The following is a 6,508-nucleotide window of genomic DNA, read 5'->3' as shown; positions in this document are numbered from 1 at the left end:
TGGAACAAGAACGCTTTGCAACTTGCTATACCTTCTTTTTTTATGTTAGGAGATAAAACATAGGCAAAATATGTAGGGACATACACCTCTGTGTGGAGATTAGGAGAAATAATGGAAAAGACTTAAAGTTCATGTTGAAACTAATTCTTGTGCAGTTAAGGATTTTGTTTTTCTTTGTCTCACTCTCTTTTTAAAATTATATTTTGTGGACAGTTAAAAGCCTTAAAATGGAGGTACAATTCTCTGGACAGAATAATTAAGTCTTTTCATGCTATTTGCAATTCTCTTTGTTTCATTCCAGAGAAATACAGTGTTACCTCTCCCAGGGCTCCAGAGAACACCAGTACCAATTCTTTCAAAGAGCTCCCTGTAGCCCTCCTCCTCATTTTTTCCACATTCTCTTAGCCAGAGGTACCTTTTTTGCCTGCATTCCTGTTGTTTTTATAACAGATATATTCAGATACATTTTTCATTTTCTCTTGCAGCTTCTGTTTGAGACCCTAAGGGCTTCCAAGTAAAATGCAAAAATAGCATGAGAACAAAGCTTCCAGAGAGACTTTCTTCAATCTGAGTATAAACAGCAAGATTTTTAGCTCTTCAGACTACCTTTTCAAAGTCTTCTCTTTTTTTGGAAGTGTTTGTGAGACAGAATTTGGATTTTTTAAACAGTTTTTCATTCCTGTCTTTGAAAAAATCCTGCCCATCAGTGGATTCAGGTGTAAATAGTGGACCCTATTTGAAGGGGTAGAAAACAAAAAGATTTTTCAAGTTTTGATGTAATTAATCCTTGTTCCACTGCTCGCTGGTAGATCAGGGAGCTGCACTCACAGCCCAGCTTTTCCCATGGTCTCAGCACCTCCCACCCTTTGCAGGCTCTGCTGTGGCTGCCTCCATTCCTCCTCAGCTCCTCTGCAGCTTCCCTGACCTCAGCACCAGGGCTCCCCTACAACTCCTCCCAAACAGATTCTGCATTGTTCACGTGAATCCCTATTTACTGTTTTGTCTGGCATCTTTTTTTTAAACCCTACAAAAGCCCCCAGCTTCAGGCTTTGTCTCCCTTGGTCCCCTGTCCTTATCTGTGCTGAACACCTTCCCAGCACACCTTCCCAGCTTACAGAGACCTTTCAGGCTTGAATTAATCCTTTCCTCTGTCTGGGTTTGCACTTGCACACTTTCCTCATGCTGTGCCTTGGGAAGCTTTTCTTTTCTGCCTTCATTTAGTGCAGAGAGATGCAATGTTTAGAGAGGAAGGAGGCCTGCATGGAAGTGTTTTAAATATGGATCAGAGCATTTAATGAAGGTAAATCATGAGAGACAGAAAGAGTAGGAATCACCAGTCAAACAAACTGAAAAAGCTAAAGAAAGTATTTTATAAAGTCATACATTGCTGCCTTCCTCCTTAAGCCCTTCCTTCTACACAGAACAGATAGCCCAATCTCAAAAATAAACCTCAAAAATAAAGAGAATTGCAGGATCTGTGAAGAAAAAATCCTCTTTTTTATGAATTTATACAAGGGTCAGAGAAAGTGAGACAGAAGGAACTGTGGGGGCAGCACAGGCAGCATGGTGACAAATGAGGTGGCACTCGCTGGATGCCAAGATGATTCCCCTTGTCACAGTGTTTGCCAGAGATCAGGAGGGAGATGTGCCTCACACAGATGTTTGCCAGGGACAGAGAAGGAGGCATTTGTAAAACTTTGGAAGTACCAGAACAAAGCTGTCTGGGGGGAATACAGTCAAAGAGAATGTGAGAATAGCTACTCACTTTTCAAAATTTAGGAAGGTTTATTAAACCTTATCAAAAATGTAACCACAAGACTGAATAAAGAAAAAAGGTTATGGTGCCAGGAGCAAAAGATTTTCCCCACCATGTGATCAGCCCCCTCACAATGCAGGTTCTTCCCCTTTGGAGGCCTTTAACCCCTTCCAAAGTTCTGTCCGTTGACCCCTTCTTCACTGTCCAGTGGTGGAGATCCCTTCCTCAGATCGTGGTTGGAGGATCAGGATCCTCCAGCCAGCCCTCCCAAACGTCCCAACCCTGGCTGTCCCTTGATAACAGTGCAAGGGAGTAAAACATAATTATAAATCTATAAAACTTTTCTTAACCTATATACATGATATTTGTCTGTAAATTGTGAGAGTCAGTCGTGGCATTACTCATCTCTCACAAGAAAGTGCTGAATTTCTCTGTGCTCTGACCCTGATGGATGCTGTGGTACCAGCATTCCCTGTCTGTGCCTCACCAGCACAGAGACAGAGTGCAAAGGGTTTGTGCCCTAAATTAAACGTGGGGAAACCAGGTCACTTCTCATTCTTACAGTACTACACTTATTACTACTACTAAAATAATAACCAAACAGGTCCATCCCAGTCTGAGCACCATCCAATGATTTTTAAACCACGGAAGTCTCCTGCACATGAAAGGTAATAAAAACACTCAATAATGATGTGGGATAACTTCCCTGACTATCTGCTGCCAACAAAAATGCAAATGTGATCTGCCTTGAATTCAAACCCAGAAAACTGCTAAAATGCCAGAAAGAAGTGGACTTTTGCCTAATGACTAGAAGTTCTAGTCCTTCCTCCAAGTAATGAGTTTGGCAGTGTTAGTGTAATGTGTTTCATACCCTTTGAAAAATAAACATTTCTGTTTAGATAAAATCTAAATGAGCTTGGAATTAAAATAATTCTTCATTGGCTTCAAATTAGATGGATTGGCCATGTCTGAGCATTACTGCTGCTAAATTTAATATGACATATTGGCCTGGCATTTCCATTTTTAATGTGGGAGGCTGTGTTTATTTATAAGACCTTTCATCTCAGGGACAGCAGTTTAAATTTTTTGAAAACTAGCAGAGATCTATTTAAATGATGTCTTGCACACTGCTCAGGCTGGGTACCCTGAGAACATGTAAATTTGTCTTACTTATGATAAATGGACCCATGAATAACTTTAAAAATCTTCAATTTTTTGCCTCCTGCAGCTCTTCCTGCTATGAAGCATTCAAGATAAAGTATTTCTTGGATGCTTTGATAGCACTGAGGAAGGTGTGCATTTGGTTGACATCTTTCAAAATATTTCTGGCCTGACATTTTCATGTCGTGTCCTGCAAAGGAGGTAATGCATCATACTGACAACATGCAGGAATTCTTTCCTCCCCGGTTACAAGACCAAAAGGGATCCTGAACAGTGCAGGAAATGTAGCCTGGAGATATTTCTGGCCCCATCTCTTCCAATTTTCTGATCCTGTCTATAAAATTGCTGCAACTTTGGCCACTGTGAGCTGAAGCAGAGCAGTGGGTGGGTTCTCTCTGCGTTCCTTGAGGGGTAGCTTTGAAGCATGTGATAGCATTGAGCCCAGCACAAAGGTAGCAAACTGGGCCATATTCATTCCAAAATCACCCTACACTTTACACACTAGTGTGGAAGTTAGAGCACTAACTGAGAAAACAAAGAACCTTGATCTCCAGCTGTTGGGAAGGATGAAAGTTTGACAAGTCTCACAGATATGTATGTTAGCAGAAAAATTTTTGAATGTAGAATCTGAAGAAGAATAGAAATGAAAGTTTTGATATAGAAGGAAAGAATTGCTGAGCCAGTCTCAGTGGATAACAAGGAGGCAAAGGTTATGTATGTTAGAAGGGGTTTTTATGGTTTAGAGCAAAGGATAAACCCACCTCAAACAAGGGGATGTTTTTACCAAGCAGAAAGATAGCACAGGCAAACAAGCCTGCTGATGTTGCAAGTAGAAAAAGGTCTCAGAATTTTTCACTGCAAGAAAACTGAAAAACATCTTCTAGCTTAAACTGTAATGGACTAACTTTTAGTGATTGGAGAATAGTAACATGAATATGGTAATTACAGTAGTTATGATAGGCTATAGGTAATAGTTAAGGTATAGATTGGTTCTACTGTATTAAGCTGCTCAGCTAATAAAAGTATATAATGCAATGTAACCAAAACCAAAGGGTCTCTAGGCCTGCCTACAGCTGGAGCTGACAGCTGTAGGCACAGGCTCTGTCACCCACGACCCTGGACTGCTGTAATGTCTTGGATGTGATAAACTGCATTTTGGAGAGGCACCTGGAGTCCCACATCTCTCATTCAGGCTCTTACATCCAACCGTCCCCAGGATAAGACTGTCTCCTGGAGGATGCTCCTCTGCACCACCAAGAAACAGGACAAGCTGTGGTCCAAGCAATTTTTATTTGGACAAATTGTAGTTGAATCTGATGGAAAAGACAATCCCAGGCACCATGCTCCTGGGCAAGGGGACTTGCTGCTAGGAAAGAGCTGTCCAGGGTGTGATCAGGAGCAGCAGGGTGCCCAGAGCCTCTCTGTGCTTCACACTGGAAGGCATGGAAGACTTTGCTCATGAAGTAAAAGTGAACTCACGCATTTTGTGAGACTCACAGTGACACTGACCCCAGTGCAATAGCCAGCACCAACAGCAGAAGCAAACAAGTCACTTGTTCTGCAGTTCTCAAATAACACCTCTTTGCATGAAACAGGTGCAGCTGTGTTCCACCAACAACTCAATAGTGCACTCCAAGGACACCATTGAAATGTACATTCTTTGGGGAATAGAGTAGAAAGTAATCTTAGACAGGGAGAAAACAGTAATTCTTTTAATTTGATAAGCTCTTTCCTAGCAGTTGGTCAGCAGATGCAAGCACTTGTATCCAAACCACAATTGCAATGAAGCCATCCCTGTACATGAAATATTTTCAGCGCTTGCTCAGTTTTGATTTTTGGGGACCCCCTTTCTAAAGTGAAGCAGCCCAATTACTCAGTATGCTGGAAATGCAGCTGAGGGGGAGCACAGGGGATGGAAGAGCAGGGCTGTAAACCAGAAGATGACTGGTCAAAGGATATAATTTTATCCTGTGTACTGGAGCCCACGCCAAGTATGCCATGTGTTGGGACACATTGAAGGCTGCCTTAGAACTGTAGAAAATACTTTCAAAATCTGAGAATTAGCAAGTAATTTTGTGATAATTTTTGGGAAAAGCTGGCTGGCAGCTTTGAATTATGTTGCCTTCCAAGGCTGGGGAAACCCTGTTGCAAAGAGGCTGTGTTCAGGGTCACTCTTGTTTTGGTGAGGAGGGGATCTCCCATTTTTCTTCTGTGCTTATGTAAGTCCCTTGCACGTAAAGCATTGAAACTGTGGCTCCGCTGCAGAGTAGCTGCAAAGTTCCTAAGGGTTTTAGACAGCCACTCTCAGCAGCCTTCATAAGAGAACCAGAAAAAGCTCAGCTAAAATCAAACTGCCATGAAACATCCATTAAAGACCTCTCTTTCCGCAGTGTGCAGGCAGCAGCAATGACAGACCAGTCCAAGGGACCCTCTATCGAGTTACAGCTGTGCTGAGGAACAAAATTGCTGCTGTCAGTTATTTGCAGTTAAAGCACAAGCACTGCAGGGGGAAACACCAAATGCTTTTACAGTGCCCCAATGACTGAGAGGCAAGAGCATTATTTGTGTTTAGTGAAAACCCAGCTTAAACCCAGGGAGGAAAAGCACTGAGGCTGTCACCAGCTGTGCCCTGCTGACTGCCTGCCCTTGGGGGAGCCCAAAGCAAAGCTCAGGGGGTGAGGTCTCCAGGCCTGTGAGCAGCTCTGTACTGAGCTGCTGCCTCTGCATTGTCAGCCACCACCCCCCATGTCTCCCTCCCTGGTGGCACCGAGAAGATGGATATAAAAAACTAGATTAAATAATTTTTATTGGTTTTAATTTCCACAAACAGGAGCTTCATAAATTAAATTGTTAGATTTTGTTTGTTGCAGCTGAACAATCTCATAAATAGCTGGAGAACTAATGAAATGTACTTCAGTCACTGAACTGGACTGGTATATGATTTAATTTTCCCATACATTCAGAAACTGTAATTATCAAGATTTCTCAAAAAACATTTGAAAGACTGCTGATACATCCAGAAATGTTTATTCTATTCTTCACAATTATTTTTCCTTTCTAATAGGGTTAGGATTCCTCTTGACCTTCTAAGTTTCAATCTTTTTTTGTCTATAGATCATATTAATTTGACTCTAATAATTTAGATAGAACTTCTTTAATGTCTGTTGTCAATTCATTTATGAGTTGCATTCACAGAGTGCAGAAAGCAAGTAGACAGCAAATTAGTTTTAATTTCTTCGGTGTACTAAAATGTGGAAGAATTATTAGAATTCACCACACTTAGGCCAGGGATAAGAGTTCCTTCAGGCTTGAAATTTCAGATTGGCTTCCTAATAAGTTATATTCATAATGTAGAGTTTAATTATACTCAATGAGATATTCAGAAAACTTTCACTATTATGCAGCTGCCAAAACTGTAGTTACAGTTAATTAATAGTACTATAATCAACCAGTCTTTATGTCTGGGTCAGAATTCTCTTATATAAATGTAGTCCTGCAAAATCCATACCTGAGCTCTGTGTAGTTACTTGGACTGTCCTCACATCTGCTAGGAGAGAAAACTTTGAGAAAATTGACCAAACTATGCTCAGG

Source organism: Melospiza melodia, chromosome 2, assembly GCF_035770615.1.
Source record: "Melospiza melodia melodia isolate bMelMel2 chromosome 2, bMelMel2.pri, whole genome shotgun sequence".
Taxonomy (NCBI): Eukaryota; Metazoa; Chordata; class Aves; order Passeriformes; family Passerellidae; genus Melospiza; species Melospiza melodia.
The sequence above is the reverse complement of the archived record's forward strand: the minus strand, read 5'-3'. Positions refer to the sequence as shown.